Consider the following 20,451-nt stretch of genomic DNA (forward strand, 5'->3'; position numbering starts at 1 on the left):
TTCCAGCCCAGAAGTGGGGCTAGGAACCATGTGGTTGATTATACCTCACATTTGTTGATTGCCTGTGGGCTATTACTATCCTTTCCTCCTTCCCACCCCTCCCTTCCTCCCTCCCTCCCTCATTCCTTCCCTCCCTTCCTTCCTGCCATCTAATAAGCACTGACTGTCACTTATCCTGGGCCAGGGACTGTGTGAGGCAGGGAGCTTACAGCACAACAGAGGAAATAAAGAATCAGATAGCTAATTACAGTTTGATGAATGCATCTGACAGATGTTCTTACAGGGTGCTAGGGGAGCACAGGAGTGTGGGGAGGGGGACCAGCCCTGTCTAGTGTGTGGAGAGGAGAAGATGCTGGTAGGTAAAACTGTCTTGCGGGTTGAGTAGGAGTTACCAGATGGAGAAGGAAGGAGGAGGATTCTGGATAGCAGGAGCAGAGGGAGGTGTAGAAGATGGTGTAGAAAATGGGCAGAGTGACAGTATATGCAGAAAGCTCAGGATGACCACTTACTCACTGAGCTTTTGGTTTTCCCTCCTATGAAATGAGGATAACAGCACCAAAGTCATAGCAGGCACACATGTGAACACATCCTTCCTTTTTACCAATTTATGATCTACCAGAAAGACTCAAACATGCGGAAATAACGGCAATGAGAGACAGAATGTGAGGAGTCCCAAAATCAGTGGAAATGCAATGGAAGGAAAGTAGTGTTTGTTAGAAAGCCTTGGAGGCTGGGCAATATTAACTGAGATTAATATTTAGGATTAGGAAGAGTTGGTACCATTTCAGCAGATCCTTGGGATGGGATGGACTCTGGAAGAGAAGACAGGAAAGGGCATCTCAGAGGTTGGTATGGTGTGAGCCCAGGCACAGAGGCGCAGGGTGAGGGGCAGAGGAGCTGGTGACCAGCCTGGAAGGGTGGTGGGCTGAGATGAGGTCGGCGCCTAACTGGTGGGCAGGCGAGCAGTGCTGGGTTTACATGTGGCTTTTATTTGACCTCCACAGTGTTTACACAAAGAAGATTTAAGTCAACATTTAAAAATCAGATTTTACATGAATCCACATTCTGGCTTCTTTTGGAAAAAGTCAGGTTTGGCAACACTGGACCCGAATTAATATCCACAAGGCAAGACCTGCCCAGAAAGTGAGTGGTGGCCATTCAGGTGATCATGGCTGTCCAGAGTTAGAGGTTGATATCCCACTGGTCAACCAGTTTGCCTGGTCTTTCCACCATTCAGCTCACTCTCAAATTCATACAGTGTGTTCAGAAAGCTCCTACTGAAGCGCTAATTAATTATAAGGGTAGAGAAAGAAAATTCTAAACCATTAACTTTGTAATTCCTTAATCAGATGATGGAATGAACTTTACTACTTGAGAAAATTTTAATTATGGAGTCGTGGTTAGGTGGGGACAACAGGATGCTTGGTGCATGATGGCTTGGGAAGGAAACTCTCAGAAGAGAAGGATGGGAGCAGTCACCTGAAGAGAGGGAGATGTTGGGGCCCTGAGGTGAGTCATTTTGACCACTTCACTCAGCCATGGCATCTGCTGTCTTTGCTGGAAGTACCGAAACTTGCCAAGGACAAGTAAGGTATTTGTTGTATTGTAAGATGTTACCACCTTATTTTATTAACATTTTAAGCTTAAAAAAATTGGACTTTTGAAGGACAAGATGAAATTTGTGTTTGCTTTTTAAAAGATTTTATTTATTTATTTATTTATTCATGAGAGAGACAGAAAGAGAGACAGAAACATAGGCAGAGGGAGAAGCAGGCTCCATGCAGGGATCCCGACGTGGGACTCGATCCCGGGACTGCAGGATCACACCCTGGGCTGAAGGCAGGTGCTCAACCGCTGAGCCACCCAGGTGTCCCGAAATTTGTGTTCTTTTAAATTGATAAACTAATGGAAAAGAGAACTTTTTTCCATTTTTAAAATAATTTTTACAGTGTGTGTGTGGGTAGGTGGGTGGTCTTTGCAATTTGAAAGGTTCAATAAACTCTATTGGGAAATTTTTTATTTAAAATTAGTTTAAAAATCATGCCAGTGAGTGGAAAACATTTACAATAATATAGAAATATATAAAGGAGAAAACTCTGAACTGTTAAGATTTGGTGATTAAGGGGGTGCCTGGCTGGGTCACTCGGGAGGGCATCCGACTCTTGATCTCAGGGTTGTGAGTTCAAGCCCCATGTTGGGCTGGAACCTACTTTAAAAAATGGGGCACCTGGGTGGCTCAGTCAGTTAAGCATCTGCCTTTAGCTCAAGTCATGATCCCAGGGTCCTGGGATGGAGGCCCACATTAGGCTCCATCCTAATGTGTGTATAGGCTCATATGTGTGTATATATAGCTGGATAGAATTTTTTTTAAATGGGGTTTTACATACTATTCCACTGTTTTTCTCCTAATGCTCCGTCTCGAATATTGAAGGTCATTACATCACCTCTATGCCTATATAAAGAGAGTCTGTGATGGAAAACACTGCCAGATAGAAAGAGCTTGTTTTGAATCTCCACTGTGCCCCCCTGAGCCTCAGTTTGCTCCTCTATAAAATGGGAACAACGATTCCTTCCTTCACAGATTAAGATGAGGGTTAAATGCAATGCAAATTGTGCTCGGCACAGCTTCTTGGATGCTGGGTGACACAGAGCCCACTGCACCACCGAGAAAATGCACACTCTGATTACATCTTCCATTCTTAGACTGGAACTGGGGCGGGGGTGGCATCAATTACAACTTTTCACGGTGGAATTTAACATTCTTTTTTCAGTGCTGAGTTACATTAAAATCTCAAGCAGTTCACTAACAGATACATTCAGGTTTTGTTTAGGACATTTTCTCTGGACTCACTTTTATTTATTCAGCTGCAGGAAAATTCTTGAAGCCAGGTATGTGGATTGGAAGGTATGTCTGATAGGGAAGCTGCTGTGACCTTTGCCTGTCCTTCGTGGGGGTGCCCTCTTGCCCAGGGCGGGTGGGGGGGTGGGAGAGTCAGCTCTTCGCAGTACAAGGGGGGGATTCACACCTTGTCTTTGGAGACATCCCCTTCCTGCTACCTACTTCTCCTTTTTCGCTTCTCTCCTTCCCCTTCTGGCTCTAGACTTACACCCTTGCCCTGTCCTCCCTTCCTCCCTATAGTCTCCCCTTCACACCTTTTGTTTGTGTAAACCCCAACCCTAGATTAAAACTTTACTGTCCCATTCTTTTGAAGCTGCCTTGGGACTGATGGATTCATTTTAAATCCATGTCCTTTGACCTCTGCTGCTACTTGGCCTCCCTCATGTTGCCTCTCATCCAGTCTCCTCAGTGATGGTTGTAACTTGGCCCATCTCCTGTCTTCTGGCTCCAAATCCATTCGTAGGTACTCTCTCTTGGTACTTGGTCTGTTCCCTGCTTTACTGGGAAGGTGGAGGTCATGTGGCTTGAACTCTCACCCCCACCTCATCATTTCTCTTCCTCTTCATCTTTGCTCTCCTCTCCCTTGCTGGAGCCCTGCCTTAAAAACCTTCCCCTCCCACCTGCAGAAACACTCTCCCTCAAACTGGCTGTGGACTCCTGAGCCCAAGCTTTTGGCTCCTCTCAGCTCCGCCCGCTGCTAACTTGGGTGAGTTACTTAGCCTCTCTGGGCCTACTTTCCTCATTGCACAATATAATATGACTAATAAAATCGCCCTGCTGCTCTGTTTGTGGGGAAGAAGGAATTCAATTCTGCTGCCTGTTTGAGCAATGCCTGGAGTATGTGTCGGCTCTTACACACCTTCTCTTTCTCGCATCTCTGTCCATTCCTCTTCCTGGCTTCTCCCCCTTGGCCTGCAGACATGCTCCCCTTCCTCAGAGCTCATCTTACCCCTCTTTTGAGCTGCTGCCCATTTCTCTCTGGAATTCCACCGAAGCAGCGAAGAGTCGCCCCACCTGCTGCTTCTACCATCTTGTCAACCCCTGGCATCTTCCCTTGTCCTCTGAAACTGAGCCCAGGCTCACTGGTTTCCTCAAGATTTACCCACTTTGGATTTCTGGGCCACGAGCCACCCTGGTTTTTCTTCCCTACCGGCTCCCCACACGTGACTTTCTTCTTATGCTCCTCCTCTGCTCACCCTTGCTGCCTGTCCCCCAGGACTCCCATGAATCTGCACCTCCAAATCTTTGGGTCTGTCCCGTGCCTTGGGTCCACCTTTTCCACTATCTGCTGGGCCATACTCTCTGGGTGAATCCCTCTCTGTGGGTGGACCCTTAGGCAGGCACTCAGCATGCCCAAGGACAAACATCCATCCCCCTATGCCCAAATCTCTTTTCCCTCCTGATCTTCCTAACTCCCCTTGTCCCCAGTACTCTGGTTACATAGGTTTGATATGCCAGGGCTGCCAGCACCACCCCCTCCTCCCTGATCCAGTGCCTGAGTGGAGGAAGTGTTCAGCAAACAAAGGGTGGATAACCAATGAATTCCAAGTCCTGCTGTTTTCATCTTTCTTTCTTTCTTTCTTTCTTTCTTTCTTTCTTTCTTTCTTTCTTTCTTTCTTTCTTTCTTTCTTTCTTTCTTTCTTCTTTTTTTCTTATCCCCTTTCAATTCCCACTGCAGCCACTGTGCTAGACGTTTTATATACTTCATTCCAAGGAATCTGTATAACCCAGTAAAGAGGAAATTGTGTTTTTCCTGTTTTACACATGCATGGACACCATGTCTGGGGGAGGGGGCTTAGGGAACTTGCTAAACACAACTGGTAAGTGGCAGAGCTGGGATTCGTACTTGGACCCACCTTCCTACAAATCCACATTCTTCTTCTTCTTTTTAAAAAAGATTTATTTATTTATTTGAGAGAGAGAGAGAGAAAAGGAGAGAGAGCACAAGTGGGGTGGGGAGGGGCAGAGGGAGAAGGAGAAGCAGACTCCCTGCTGAGCAGGGTGCCCAATACGGAGTTCCATCCCAGGACCCTGGGATCATGACTTGAGTCAGAGGCAGATGGTTAACCGACTGAGCCACCCAGATGCCCCCCAAGTCCACATTCTTAATCTTTATGCTCTCCTGCCTTTAGCAGTTCTAGTATCAGCCTATGCTGTAAGTACTGAGTAAGCACTGGAAGCTGAATACCGCGTATTGATAAGCATGTTCTTCTGTGGCTATACTATTCATGTGTTGGTGTTCTAATTACCCTGCTATTACCCAGGCTCATCGCTGGTTTATTTCAGAGTCTGTTCCTTGACCCTTGGGGTTACCACTTGAAAGCTTGACGGAGCCCACGTCCCTGCTGTGAAATGCAAGAGCCTAGAAGTAGGGTTGTGAACATATCTTCAGATAAGGTGTATGTTTTCCTTTCTCTGGGTCTTAGTCTCCCCATCTGCATGCACAATCAGAGAGTTGGAGCAGTTAATTACAAGAGCCTATCTAGCTCTTACGGTCCGTGAATCTGTTTCCTGGTTCTGCTTACTGGTACCTACCGTGTGCTCAGTACTTTGGGGCAATGCACAGAGAGCTTAAGAGGCATTGCCCTGGCATCAAGGGGATGACAGAGTTATTCTGGGAGACAAAGCAAACATTCAGGAAACTGCCAACAACGTAAGACATTATGTAATTATGCCTGCAATCTCAGATTATATACATTTGTGATGGTTCAATAAAGGAGAAGAAAAGCTGCTGCTCTCTTAAAAGAAAAAAAATACATAAAAGGAGCAGTTAGTGAAAAGCATTCAGTCTGGCCAGACTTCTTGTCAGACCCGCTATGCTTTTCTCTCTCAAAATCATTTGTTCATTCCGCAAATACTTACTGTCCTCTAACGGGCCAGGCTTTGGGGACACCGCCCCCAGACACTACACCACCCTCCTCGCTCACTGCAGCTGGAGTGGTAACCGACACCCAGCTTTCATCTGGTCCCTGCCCTGCTGAAGAACTCTCACTGCTTTCCTACTCTTCACAGGGTAAACTGAGCTGACCTCCAGCCCTGCCTCCCCCATCCCCTGCCCTCACCCTGCACCCTGGGCCTGCTGGGCTGGCCATTCCCCAAGCCCACCATCCAGATTCTCATGTCTGAGCTAGGGGGCTGCTTCCTCAGTCTACCTGGCAGGCTCTTATCCTTCAAGCCCAGCGCAAATACCAGGACCGCAGTGGCCCTGTGGTCGCTCATAACGCCTTCGCCCACCTCTCTGTGACGCCGCCCCTGCCTCCCGTTTTGGACTGTGAGTTCCTTGAGGGGTCTCTGCTCCCTGTCTTATTCATCCGTGGACCCACAGAACCTAGCCCTGTGCCTGAACAATGATTTCTGATGAATGGCAGACCGAATACCACCTGTAGAGGCCCATCTGTGAACAGCGAGGCTCTCCTGCCTCCCTCAAGCTGCTGGGCTCTCTCACTTCGTGCCTGGGGGCCCTGCGGAGGTGACAGGATGATTGAGAAGGCATCACTGTCTCCTGTCTCCAAACAGTAGTGGGGAGACTCAGCCAAAAGGGCCTCACTTTGGCCCTGGAGGGGGCCTTCAGAAGCGGAGGCGGTGGAAACCACACATGGCAGAGGCTGCGGTGAAGGAGGCATTTGTGTTGGGCTTGGCTGCCAGGGGGTTTTGTGCTCCAGAGCACAAGTGGGGAAGTATGTTGGGCGGCCAGGCTCCGTGCTGCACACACCCGCCGAGGGGCTGGGCCCCAGACGCCTCCTGCCCTGGGAAGAAAAGGAGGCATTGTGTGCTCTGGCTGCGCTCCAAGGGAAATATTCCTGTTGTTCTTCTATTTTAAACTGCTCCCTTTTTAAAGAAGGAAAGTCCAGAAGTGAAAATCGCTCTCCCACTCCAGCACGTCCTGCCCACCGATTTCAAATCAGTTGCTGCCTTGAAAATATTAAGGAATCTACTAATCCATCAGTTCATTCATTCAATTGCTCTATCTTTAGGAAGTGCTGCTACGGGTCAGCCCTGTCCAGGGCACCAGGGAGACAGTCCCCGTCCCCCTTAGACCATATTCCTAATGACTGCGTGTCCAAACCCTCGGGGAACGTGGCCCCACTCCTTCTCCCAGGCCTGATGTCCCTCTGCAGGTCAGCATTCCCACTTCATGGGCTCCATTTCCCCCTACCTGCAACCCGGTCCTGCATTACACCTCCTTGCAGAGCCACGAGTTACGGCCCACCCCCATCCTCTTGACTCAGCCCTTGCAGACGAGTGTGGCCAGAAGCATGCTGCGGTCTGGGTGGTTAGAAACTTAGGGAGGAAGTTTTAAAGTCAGCCCTAGCTCTACCATCCACTTTCTTAGTGACTTGGATCAAGGAACTAAAGTTTTCTGGGCTTTGGCTTCCCAATCTGCAAACCAGAGCGACTAAAACCTGACCTTGCTCACAGAGTCTTTGGGAGAAGGGAAAGGCAGTAGTGTACATCTTGACCCGGTGCCTACCGTACCACAGGCAACTCTCAATAAATAATAACAAAACAATCAATGATTACTGAGCACTTACTAGCTGCTTGCATCCCTCAGACACAACAGCAACCACAACTTCTATTTTTTTATATTTTTTTAATTTTTTTAATTTTTATTTTTATTTATGATAGTCACACACACACACACACACAGAGAGAGAGAGAGAGAGAGAGAGGCAGAGACACAGGCAGAGGGAGAAGCAGGCTCCATGCACCGGGAGCCCGACGTGGGATTCGATCCTGGGTCTCCAGGATTGCGCCCTGGGCCAAAGGCAGGTGCCAAACCGCTGCGCCACCCAGGGATCCCCACAACTTCTGTTTGGGTGTTTTCCACATGCCAGGTGCTCTGCTAGGGATAGGCATGTTGCCACCTGAACAGCCTTATAAAGTGGATACTACTATCCTGTACCCTTTGGGAGCTGAAGGAAACTGGCTCAAAGAGGTAGAGTGACATGGCCAAGGTCACAAAGCTTACTAGCATGGGAGCTGGTCTCTTAGGCCTTCCTGCTATCCCTTCCCAACCACACCGACCCCCATCACATGCCTGGCTTCTTGGTGCTTGAACCAGCAGCAGCAGCATCTCCTCTCCTGAGAGGGTGTTGGAAATGCAAATTCTCATGCCTACTGAATTAGCATCTCATTTAACAAGATCTTCAGGAGATGTACAGGCACCATATAGCTTAAGATGCACTGAGCTACAGTTCACAAAATGTTTTTTAAAGTAGGTTAGAGTAGGATTTCTCGACTCTAGTGTACATAAAAATCACCTGGAGGGCTTGTTAAAATACAGATTTCTGCCCCCCAACCCCAAGATTCTGATTTTGTATCTATTGTTTGTTCCATTCGTATTTATGATTTTTCACTTTGGGGGTTCTTCTGAGTAGTCATAGCAGACTTGAGTGGGTTCCAGGCAAACACCTGGCCAAGATGGCTCATGGTTTATAGCTGCTGGAGCCATTAGGGGAAATCTGAGCTGGATTGGGTCCTCACAGAGTCACTGGTAGCAGCGTCTCTCTGCTTTTGGGGAAACTGGCCCATTGGCAGGGAGGTACATCTCTCTCCCAAGTTATATGAGGCAGGACCCATGGATTCCTGCATCAGCCCCTGCAGTGGGGGGGCGGGGAGGCTTTCACCGTGCCCAGATGAACAACACAGAAACAAATTTAAGATGTAACTGAAAACCCTTGTATCTGGCCTGAAAATATGTCTTTCCAATGTAAACTCTGACAGAGTGCTAGATCCGCAAAGAGCAGTTTCTCTAAAACTGGTATCTGTGTAACTTGACCATTGCTATCTGGTTAAATAACAATTAAACATCTCAAGACTCTTTGGAATTTTCAAAGATTATTTGAAAAATAATTGTGGGGACACCTGGGTGGCTCAGCCGTTAAGCTCTGCTTTCAGCTCAGGGCCTGATCCTGGAGTTCAGGGATCGAATCCCACATCGGGCTCCCTGAGGGGAGCCTGCTTTTCCCTCTGCCTGTGTCTCTGCCTCTCTCTCTCTCTTTCTCTCTCTGTGTCTCTCGTGAATAAATAAATAAAATCTTAAAAAAAAAAAAGAGGGATGCTTGGGTGGCTTAGTGGTTAAACACCTGCCTTCTGCTCAGGGCGTGATCCGGGAGTCCCAGGATCGAGTCCCACGTCGGGCTTCCTGCTTGGAGCCTGCTTCTCCCTCTGCCTGTGTCTCTGCCTCTCTCTCTCTGAGTCTCTCATGAATAAATAAATAAAATCTTAAAAAAAAAGAAAAAAGAAAAGTAATTGTGTTAATTGATTAAATAATTTCAGGTTAATTAGGAAGTCACTGCATTTCTTAGCTTGTTCCTTTGCAAATATATTTATTTTATTTATAGACCGATTGCATGACCACACAATGTTGTTTATATTTCAATAATCATCTGATGGTTAAAGAGCATGGCTGGTGATGCAATTTAATGAAAGACTTGTTCATTTGCTAAATCCTTCTATCTGGTTCCCTCCTTTTCTATCAAGCTCTACTGGCACTTGCTTCATAGACAGTTACGGAACTAGAATCTTCAAGGCAGAAAACACTGCGGTCAAGAGCTTGGTCTCTAGAGTCAGACACACCTCACTTTGAATTACAGTGCTGCCACTTACCAGCTTTATGCCCTGAACCTGTCATTTGTGAAAAGGATAGAAGAGCACCTACCTACTATGGTCAATGTGAAATTAAATAAGTTATCATTTGTACAATATCGGACAATGTCTGGCTAATAATAGTTATTATTTATAATAATAATAGACTTAGTCTGATGATGACACAGATCAGTTTTCTAATCTGTAAAATGGGTGTGTCAGGGAATTAAAAATGTAAACACATGAATATCCAAGGCTTCTGTGCCCATGGAGACTTCAAGTAATTCCCTTCTAAGAAAATTTCTAGCATAGTTTTCTTGGCTCTTGGCCCAGTTATGCAGATTGGGGTCACCCAGTGATGAAAAAGCACTGGGCAAATGGATCCAATACTGGGATTCCTGGTGATGAGGGGAGAGAGACTGGCAGAGGATGAGTACAAAGATGCCAGAGGTGAAGGAGGTGAACGAGTGAAGAGTCAGGTGGAAGAGTTTAAGGAAGAGATGATGGAGAACAGAGTGCACTGCTTCTGGAAGAGTTGACTTGCTGGAAATAGATACTGAGAACAGCAGAGATAGGAGAGGAAAATTTGAAGACTTCGCCTTGTGCTAAGAATGCACTTCCCCTTTAGTGTTTTCTCTAGAGACTGCACTGAAGGTTTGGATTGCCTCCAGTTCATTTTTTCCTACTTAACTGCTATTTCTTTGAACACAACCATTGCGCTGAGGTTGGGCTGTGAAGTGGCCATCTTTACATAGTTCCAGGGGAGTCACGACAGCGCTATTCCAGGGCTGAGCGAGGATGAGTAAAGGACTCAGACAGAGTAGGTGCTTCTTGGGTGCTGGCGACTAGCCCTACTGCTATGCATCATACTTTCCCTGTAGCCAGAGGCTGCAAGCAAAGGTCACCATGCACAGTTCTCTGGCTCTCTACGCCACACTTCACCGCAATAATGCCATTATCCCACATTTAACCTGGGGACGCCAGCCACATTATTTTTAAAGAGACCAATCAAATCAATTTGATATCCTCCAATACCACACTGCAGACCACGGCCATCAACATGAAGCTTAGAAAGGAAAGCACTCGATCAGAGTCTAGAAAATAGAATCTGACCTTGCCTTGCTGTACGGTGAGGATAGGTCATTGAGCCTCAGTTTCCCCCTTAGGAAATGAAGATGATGTCCCAGGTGCTGTTTTGTGTCTCTGCTTCCAGCAGTGGACAATCAACAGGAGAGACTGAGCACTTGCCCACCTGCAGGGCCCAAGGCTGCTGCCCTATAGCAGATCCAGAAGCATGAAAGAGGGGCCTGGCCTAAAAAAAAATCTCCATCATTGGGCTAGAAGAATAGATGCAAGCATCTTTACTGTAATTGTCGTTAGAGTTAATTAATACAAGTCTCCCTGTGCTACACTCCAAATGCCCAACCATTTTTTGACACCTTTGAGCTGCTGTGGGGTGATACAAACATGGGGTGGGAATTTTGGAGACACCTTTTCTCAGTGACTTTACGCCCAACAAAACCAAACCCAAACCAGCATGGTATACGACCTTTCTTTGTACTGCCCTTGCTGCACTGGCAGTGACCTCCATCTTCTTCAAGGAAGAGCTGAAGTTGATAGAAGTTTCTAGAGCCCTTCCTCTCTCCCTGCCTCTCTCTGGTTCATCTCTGATGATGCCCAACCTTGATCCAGCTGCATGCTGCTCAGGCTGGTTGGTCCTCGCCCTTGTCTGATCCACATCACATAGGCCTACCCTGCCTCAGACAGTGCCTGCTGGAGGGGCTGGCGGGGCCTTGTGAAAGAATAAAAAGCCTTTCAACTTGCCTGAAAAATCTGGAAACATCACTGGTTCCACCCAGGTGTCTGGAGATTACTTATCAAACTCAGTTTGGTTTAACTGACTTGCCTGAATGTGCAGGCTGTGCCAAGATAAATTTTCCTCCCAACCCAGAAGGCAGATGCCACAGCCCACGCAAGCCTAAAGTGTCTGCACCTGCAAACCATGTTGCAAAGCCAGGAAGATGTCTGTGAAAGTTCCTACTGGATTCTGACCTGAGACAAGGATGCTGTGAGCAGGGGCCGCCCAGCAAGGGTAGGTGCACTGCAGAAGGTTTGTCTGTGCCTACCTCGGAGATGCTTTCACTCAAGTGACCAGGGAGGGAGGAGGTGAGGCCTAGTTCCTTGGTTTACTCCAAGCTGCGGTTCCCAAGCTTTTTTGACTGTGGCCCAGTATGGCTAAGCCCAAGACTTCATGGCCCCCAGAGCCCACTGTGCTCCTACGCTGTAGTGGGAAAGAATGTGTAAGAACAAAGGATGAAAGGGGAAGATAAAAATAATTACCGTGGTCATGCAGCAAATACTCAGGATGAAACAATCAACAGAAACTCTGGAAAGTAATCTACAAGCAATATAAATTAATAGAATAGAAGCAATTAAAAATCAAGCTGACACTGACACTGCTTTGTAGCAATCAAGGGTCATAGTTGCAAACAGCAGAACCAACTCTAGCAAGCTGATGTAGAAGAGGGATTTATTAAAAGATGTCGAGTCACTCCACACCCCTCTCCAGAATCACTTGCCTCCAGCCCTTCCTTCTCCAGGGCACTTTCTTCCAATTTGAGATCTGGCCTGTGTGCCTCTACCTGCTGAGCGCAGGTCCCACGTCCAAGTCCTAATGTAAAGGAGGCTTGCACTACAACCTTGGGGGGTGAGACTAACTAAGGAAGGAAATAACCCAAGCATAGGAAGGGTGTTCACAAAGTGCTGGCTAGCCCAGAAAAAAACCCAACAAATATCTTCTGTATTAATAACAAAGCGCCCTCCAGAGAATTGCGGGAATTCCAGCTCTTGGCCTGTGTGCATACACAGGAGTTTTGCAGTCCTGTTTAGTGAAGGATGGAGGTCACACTTCTTTGTAGATGGAGGTCACACTTCTTTGTAGAACAGAGCATTAAGGTTCTCGGGAAGCTCTTGTAATGAACTAATTTTTGTTTATGAATTCATTCACTAGGAACGTTTCTAGTTCCTTATAAAAATGAAATCCCATGTATGGGGTGACGAAAATGTTCTAAAATTAGATTGTGGTCTTTTTAACAATTGGTGTGATGGAAACTGATTATTCATATGCAAAAGAATAAAGCCGGACCTTAACCTTAGACCATGTCCAAAAACAGCCTCAAAGAATATCAAAGTCTTCAACCTTACAGCTCAAACTATAACATTTGTAGAAGAAAACACAGAGGAAAATCTTTATGACAGTGAATTTGATGGTAATTTCATGGGTTGGATACCAAAGCATAGGCAACAAAAGAAAAATTCAGATAAATCGGACTTTATCAAAATGAATAACCTTTTTTTTTTTAAATGAATAACCTTTGTGCATCAAAGGATACTATCAAGAGCGAAAAGACATCCTACAGGATGGGAGAAAATACTTACAAATCACATATTTGATAAGGGGTTAATATCCAGAAAAATCCCTTACAACTCAATGACAAAAACAATTTTACCAATTCAAAAGTGGGCAAAGGACTTGAATAAACATTTCTCCAAAGAAGGAATGCTGATGGCCAATAAGCACATAAAAAAAAGATGTTCAACAACCATCAGTCATTAGGTCAATAAATATCAAAACCACAAGGAGATAACACTTCACATCTACTACACTTACTCGGATGACTATAATAACTTTGTTTAAATGGAAAAAAAAAACAAATGTTGGTGAGGATACGGAGAACTTGGAACCATTATGCATTGCTGGTGGGAAGGTAAAATGGTGCAGCTGCTTTGGAAAACAGTTTGGTGCTTCTTCAAAAAAGTTAAAAATAGAATTACCATATGACCCAGCAATTTCACTCCTAAATGAAAGCAGGGACTTGAATAGATATTTGTATACCAATGTTCAGGAGCATTATTCACAATAGCTAAAAGATGGAAGCAACTCAAGTGCCCATGGATGGATGAATGGATAAACAAAATGTGCTACATGCACACAATGGAATAATATTCAACCATGAAAGGAAATGAAATTTTGATATATGGTAAATCTTGGATGGACCTTGAAAACATGCTAAATGAAATAAGCCAGACACAAAAGGACAAATACTGTATGGTCCCATGTATATGAGGTACCTAGAATAGGCAAATTCATAGAGAGAGAAGTAGAACAGATGTTACCATGATAAGAGGGAATGGGGAATAATCCTTTAATGGGTTACAGAGTTTATGCTGGAGATGAAAACGTTTGGGGCATATGTAGGGGTGATGGCAACACAACATTAACAAATGTATTTAACGCCATTGAATTCTACACTGACAAGTGATTAAAATGGTAAACTTTATATGTATTTTACCACAATTTTAAAAATTAGGTGATGGCAATGTTTGCACAAACCTGAGAATACGACAACTACTGAATTGTCCAATTTATATGAGTAAATTGTATGGCACGTAGATTACATCCAAATAAAGCTATTTTTTAAAAAAATCCTTTCCAGTTCTGAAAGTTTCCGTGATCCATCCACTCAATTATGTATTCATTCACTGATTCAACACATTTTTGTTGAGTTCCTATCATATTAATTGTTCGAAATAGGGTGATAAAGAAATCAAACAAGGGGACGCCTGAGTGGCTCAACGGTTGAGTGGCTGCCTTCAGCTAAGGTCATGATCCTGGGGTCCTGGGATCGAGGCCCGCATCAGGCTCCCCGCAGGGAGCATGCTTTTCCCTCTGCCTGTGTGTCTGCCTCTCTCTCTGTGTCTCATGAATAAATAAAGAAAATTTTTAAAAAAAGATTATCCACCCTTCCCTCACTTAAAACACCATGGGTTTACAAAGGAATCATAGCTAACATGTATTGATTGTTTATTATATACAGAGCACTGGCACAAATACTATACATATTTACCTCATGCGGTCCTCACCACCATGTACTTAGCTGAATGAGGAAATTTGCTCAAGGTCACAGAGCCAGGATTTGAACTTGGTCTGTCTTACCTCAAAGACTGTACCCTTAACAATTCATCTTATGTGGCAGCTGGGTTCCAGCTGCTTGGAATTGGGGTCTTCCTGGAGACCTGCCCTGAGGCCCACCTGTCAGGCTGCCTGATGTCGGAGCATTGAAGGGAGAGTTAGAGATGAAGTGGAATGACCTCCAGGAGGGAGTGAGTTTGGAAAATAAGGCCTAGGGAAACTTGCATAGCCATTTACAGTAATCATTATAAAGCAGGTATACCTATATTTTAAAAATGGTTAGGTTTTGGAATTTCAAATATAAAATCAAATTCACAACTGAATTTATATTATTATATTAATAGCTAATATAGTGTTATTTGTTGAACACAGCCTACACACCAGCCTCCGTTCTACGTGGCTAAGATACATTATATTTAATCCTCCGTGACATGTAGGGTGCATTACTATTCCTATTTTACAAGTGAGGCAGCCAAGACAGAGAGGTTAAGCAATTTGCTCAAGGTTCCACAGCCAGTGGCAGGGCTGGGATTCCAGCCATGGCTTCTGGACTTGGAGCCCAGACTCTTAGCCACCACAGAACTTGCTCTTTAATTATGTTAAGATATACAAGGTCCTTGGATATGAAACTAGTTTTCTCGAGGTGATAGGATTATGGTGATTTCCTACCTTTTCTCCCACAAATAGTTAATCTTTTATTTTCCAAGAATATATCATGCTAGTGATCTTTTTAGGCCAAGAAAAAGAAATCACATGTCCCTGTGACCTTTTCATCTTCCTACTTCACCGTTTTATTTGGTTGTATTTGATTTGGAAGATGCCTGTGCGCCTGTGGCAGGTGTCAGTGGCACAGCTCCCCTGTTGGCTGCGGCTGCCCCGACGCTGCTGCGATCTTCCGGGAGGGTGTGTCCCCTTCTCATCACAGCCTTAGCCACACTGAGGATCGCTGGAGGGGAGGTGGCTCGGGGTACAGGGAAACTGGGTGATGCGCATTAAGAAGGGCATGTTGATGTAATGAGCATCGGGTGTTACATGCAACTGATAAATCACTGACCTCTACCTCTGAAACCAATAATATATGTTAATTAATTGAATTTATTTATTTATTTATTTTTAAAGATTTTATTTATGAGAGAGAGAGAGGCAGAGACACAGGCAGAGGGAGAAGCAGGCTCCTTGCGGGGAGCCTCATACAGGACTTGATCCCAGGACCCCGGAATTATGCCCTGAGCTGAAGGCAGATGCACAACTGCTGAGCCACCCAGGTGACCCTAATTAATTGAATTTAAGTTAAAAAGTTTTTAAAAATAATTAGAAACAATTTCCTTTTCTGATTTGTAAGTCTGTGTTGTACCATGGTTAGGAGCGGTGCATAAATTGAACCTGAATCTTGGCGCTGATAGTGTCAATCCCCAGGCAGCTAACTACCCAGAGCCTCAGCCGATGGGAACCCCCGATCCCACCTCATGGGGCTATTGTGAGAATTACATGGGATAGTGTTTGGAATGGACTTAGGGCTCCTGGCACAGTGTAGGTTAGACAAAGCGTATGGCGTTTTAATGTTATCTTGCTCCTTTTTGATTAACTCATGCGGTTAGAAGCCTTTCAAATATTGACCATCAGTATGACTTCTTTCCTGAGTTGCCTGTTCGTGCCCCTTCCCATCTGTCTCTTGGAGTGTGGATTTTTTGCAGTGCAATCGGCTGGAGGACTGAGAGTGTCCGGGGAGGGCCTTTTCCCTGTGGCCTTGATGCCTTCCACGTTCTCTAGGGAATGTGTGTCACTAGTTAGTGCAGCCTCCTCTCAGCCTGAAATTGGCCCTGTTTCCTTCCTGAGACGTTTTCACCTGCTTTAAAGGATCAATCTAGAACAGCTGATTTCCCTGGACTGCTACACCCCCAGGTCTCACATGTGTGATTTCTCTCTCCGTCCATTTAAGTTGTGTCCCATCAGAGTGGCTGTCGCCGGGACCCATCTGTTTGGAGAGGCTGTTTCAGTGGCATGTGTACCTAATGAGCGTGCTCTCCTCAGCCCTGTGTAATCACACAGTCTGCCAAATAGTTGACCTTCTCCAGCGAAGTGCAAAAGCCTAAGGGACCGCTTAGATAAAAGGCACATTCTTAAGATAATTTCATCTCCTTTTCCCTCTTGCCTAAATATCCACCTTGCCTGACCTGGAGAGTCCAACTCTTTTCCCATCGTGGGGGCAGACAGGACCTGGGCCATAGAAATTGGCCATTTCTAAACTGCAAAAGGAACCCGTGTCCCCACGTGATTCTTGCCAGAGAAGTTCTTGTGGATAAATGTGTGTGGTCCTGGGAATTCTCCGGGTGGCTTGGTGGTAACGTAAAACATGCTACTATCTTACTTAAGACCTCTGTCTGAGTGAGGCATTGGGGTGGGAGCATGCCAGTTTCGACACATGGCAAGGCCCAGAGGCCATGGAGGGGATCCTCCCAAAAGAAGCATAACCTCCTAGAGAGTTGTTGGGATTTCCCATGAAGACCTTCCCTAAATGTGTGGACAAAACCAATCCTGAAGCTTCCATCCTGGTATTTGTGTGTCTCCTGCACTCACTGCAGGCCCAGTTCAGGCTGTGTGGCTGTGAGGAAAGGGTACTGGATTGCAAGACACAAAATCTGAGTTTGAGTTGGGGCTTTGCCTTTTGTTAGCTCTGTAATGTGGGGAACCAGCTTTGTTTCCTTATCTGGAAAATGGAGGGTAACATTCCTGGTCTGCTCACCTCCCTGCTTGACCGTGGAGTGAAATGAGTGTAGTGGGCAAATTAGAAAGGTGTAAAAGAAGACTCTCTCCTCCTCCTAGAGACCCAGCGGTCAGCACAGCGTCTGTTCCAACATCTCAGGGAGCCCAGAGAAATGAAAGGGCTACTTCTCTCCAGAAAGAGTTCTGAAAAGAGGAGGGGAAACTAGATTAGGAGTGTGCCTTCTTTTCCTGTGGGTCTCTGGTCCTGGCATCTGAGCCAAGCTGATCAGTGGCACTACTAGGGGACTAGTATTTCCTTCCCTCATTTTGCCATTTAAAAAAAATCTAAAGTGGGCAGCCCAGGTGGCTCAGTGGTTTAGCGCCGCCTTTGGCCCAGGGTGTGATCCTGGAGACCCGATCGAGTCCCACGTCAGGCTCCCTGCATGGAGCCTGCTTCTCCCTCTGCCTGTGTCCCTGCCTCTGTCTCTCTCTCTCTCTCCTGTGTATTCTCATGAATAAATAAATAAAATCTTAAAAAAAAACAACAACTAAAGTCTGCTAGAGAAGCTGAAGTGCTCCCCTGATACTTAAGGAAGTATCTGGAGAGGTGTCAGCTGTGTTTAGAGCCATCGCTATTTATGGATAAGTTCAGTTTCACAAACTTGACATAGCATCTAGCCTGTGATGCTGGTCAGGGACACAGACACAGAGTAGCCATTAGAATTGGGTGGTACCCGCTGTAGGGGAAGGCAGACAGCAGTGGAAGCAGAAAGGCTAGCCACTGCTCGGGAGCGGATGCTGGGTGGAGCCTGGAGGAGGAGCAGGAACTGCCAGGGCTCCAGGAAGAATGGTGGTGGGTCTTGCAAGAAAAGCATTGGGTTGGAAATCAACTCTCCTCTCCACATTGAATGAGGAAGAATTTATCCCTGGGAGAGGGAAAAAAAAATGCTTTTATCTACAATACATAGAAGAGTGGGTGGCTGGAAAGTCATGGGATCTGGTGAAATGGAGAGCTTTTTTTCACCGAGTATCCTGGTGAAATAGCACATGCCTCTAGCCATTCTCTGGCCAGTTTGGAGGGGATGGTCAATGATTATTTTTATCTGTCAGAGAAGCAGTTTGCTCCTGGGTGTATCTTTCCATATGACCTCAGAGTTCAAGGTATATTTCTGATTTTTTTAAAATTCTGATGGTTTGATCTGTGTACTCAGTTAATGCAGAAAAATACTTGCAGCAGTCGAGAAAAGTATATGCTGGTGTCCCCTAGCCTTGTGCCTCACGTCCGCCTGGGCCCTTTGGTAAGTCTCTTAACCTCCCTCTTGCACAAGATGCTCTAGAATCTTTCAAGGAAAATAAGGAGTGTGATCTAGTGTAGTAGGAAAAGCACAGAATTCAAAGCCAACAATATTCATTTTAATCCAGCTTCACTCCAGGGTGAGCCAAGAGAGGTCACTTAGACTGTCGGTCTCATTATCTTCACCTGTACAATGGGGATGCTCATCCCCATCTGGCTGCCTCAAGCTGGTTTGAGGATAAATGGGACGCAGAACGTGAAGTGCTTTCCAAGTGTACTGGGCTGGATGCAGACAGCATTTCAGGGTGACACTCAGCTCTGGCATCAATTTCAGTATGGGTTAGACAGGAATCTGTCCTGGCCTTTGAAGCACATCTCGACAGGCAGTGTCTGTGAAGGTCAGAGCTGCTTTGACATGTCTTACTGCTGGAGCTTCATTTCCTAGGAGAGCCTCATTTGGCTAGAGCTCACGGAAGGTAAAGGGGGCGAAGTTCCTATAACCTTTTTGCCAAGCCTGCAGCCAGGAGACCAGATGCTCTCCTGGCTCTTTTTGACCACACCTACCCCACTGTATCTCCTTCAGGTCTGGTTGGTGGTGCTGGTTTGGAGAGCTTACAGCCTCTCTCTGAGCCCAAGCCTCACACCTGCCTCGGCTCCAAAGAGCTGTGGCTGCAGTGGGCTGGCTGAGACTCTTCACAACGTTTGCCTGGGACAATCTGAGACCGTCCTGCTCTACAGCTGCCTTCTCACTGGCTCCTGCACTTGCCCTTCTGAACTCATTGGTCCGTGCTGCAGTTAGAAACACTGCCTGGAGCTGGATCCTCACAGTAGGTATCTCCTTGCTTTTCTCTTTCTTGCCGGAATAGGGTGCATTTTGGTCCTGGGGTATCACACTGGTAGAGTGGCAGGAAGCAGGAGCTGCCAGTCTAGTCCTGGGATCTTACCAATCATTATATCTTCCTGTTCTACCCCAGTGGACTTCCAGTCACTGACCAGCGCAGCCCGCAGTCTAGGGATTGCCTGGAGGAAGCTTTGCACGGTTGTGGGACCCCAGGAGGTGGGTGGAGGAGGAAGTTCCTCAAGCAGAGCCTGGGAGAAAGAGATGTACCACTGGAGGGTTTCAGCTCCTAAGGATGATTCCTGTGTCCTCATTGGGAACAATTTAAAAAATGAGCCACCCAAGCCGCAGGGAGATAGAAGAAGCATAATTAATTAGGACCCCTGGGAGAAGCACCCTAGAGTTGGGGCAGTCAGCGGAGGAAGGCGTGTGGCTATTACAGTGTCGTTAGATGTGGCAGTAGCTCTGGGAACGAACTTTCCAACGAAAGATTTGAGCTTTCTTCCTCTTCTTGCAAGATGGGGTATCAGCTTATTGAGCATTGAATTCCTGCCTGACCCTACTGCCCTCTTCCCGGGAGAGAAAAGGAAGTCAGTATTTGCTTTTCCAGCAAGGTCACGGATCACCTGACCAAATCCTTTAACAGCTGGGAAGCCAGTGCTGCTGTGCTGAACTCCCGAACCATCAGCTCTGGCCCAGCAGCCAGCGCCTCGCTTTCCGCGGGGGCCCACTCGGCGGCCGCAGGCTCTGCAGCGGGAGGATGCCCGGGCGCCCAACGTGGCTTCGGCTTCCCTCCCGCCGGCTCTCTCTTCTTCTCGAAGCTCCAGATCCAGCTGCTGCATTGCAGGCAAAAATGACAGACACTTGCCGGAAAATGTGAGAACGGAGTTAATGAGGTTGTGTTAACGTGTCATTTACTGAAAATGAGTTATCTCTTGGTTTCCCGGGGCGGCGGGGAGTGAGCCGGCTGGAGAACTCGAGGCAGAATCATTTTCGGAGTCTGGGTGTCCGGCGGCACTGGCCAGTGGCCCCTGCTTCTGTCTCCGAATAGGGGACGTTTACACTGGGAGGCATGGGGCCCTGGAATGGGGAAGCAGGAAGCTCTCATCATTTTGGCAGGATCCGTAAGAGGTATGGGTTGTTTTTCTTTTCTTTTC

The 20,451-nt window shown here is 46.5% G+C and overlaps 1 protein-coding gene across 8 annotated transcripts in view; it reads left to right on the forward strand.

Moving 5' to 3' along the window:
• The window catches only part of KANK4 (KN motif and ankyrin repeat domains 4), a 68,195-nt gene that overhangs the window by 10,111 nt on the left and 37,633 nt on the right, over positions 1-20,451 (forward strand). For 2 of the 8 annotated variants that reach the window (XR_005359683.1, XM_038537328.1), the window contains exon 2: positions 19,040-19,283. The exons of 1 other annotated variant lie outside the window; for it this stretch is intronic. The gene's annotated coding sequence lies outside the window, so the exon portion shown is untranslated. Of the gene's footprint in view, positions 1-18,373; positions 18,461-19,039; positions 19,288-19,943; positions 20,191-20,222; positions 20,426-20,451 lie in introns of those variants that run through there. 5 more of the 8 variants (XM_038537329.1, XM_038537330.1, XM_038537334.1 and 2 more) reach the window with 5 other exon arrangements.

This window comes from Canis lupus, chromosome 5 (assembly GCF_011100685.1).
Source record: "Canis lupus familiaris isolate Mischka breed German Shepherd chromosome 5, alternate assembly UU_Cfam_GSD_1.0, whole genome shotgun sequence".
In the NCBI taxonomy this organism is placed as follows: Eukaryota; Metazoa; Chordata; class Mammalia; order Carnivora; family Canidae; genus Canis; species Canis lupus.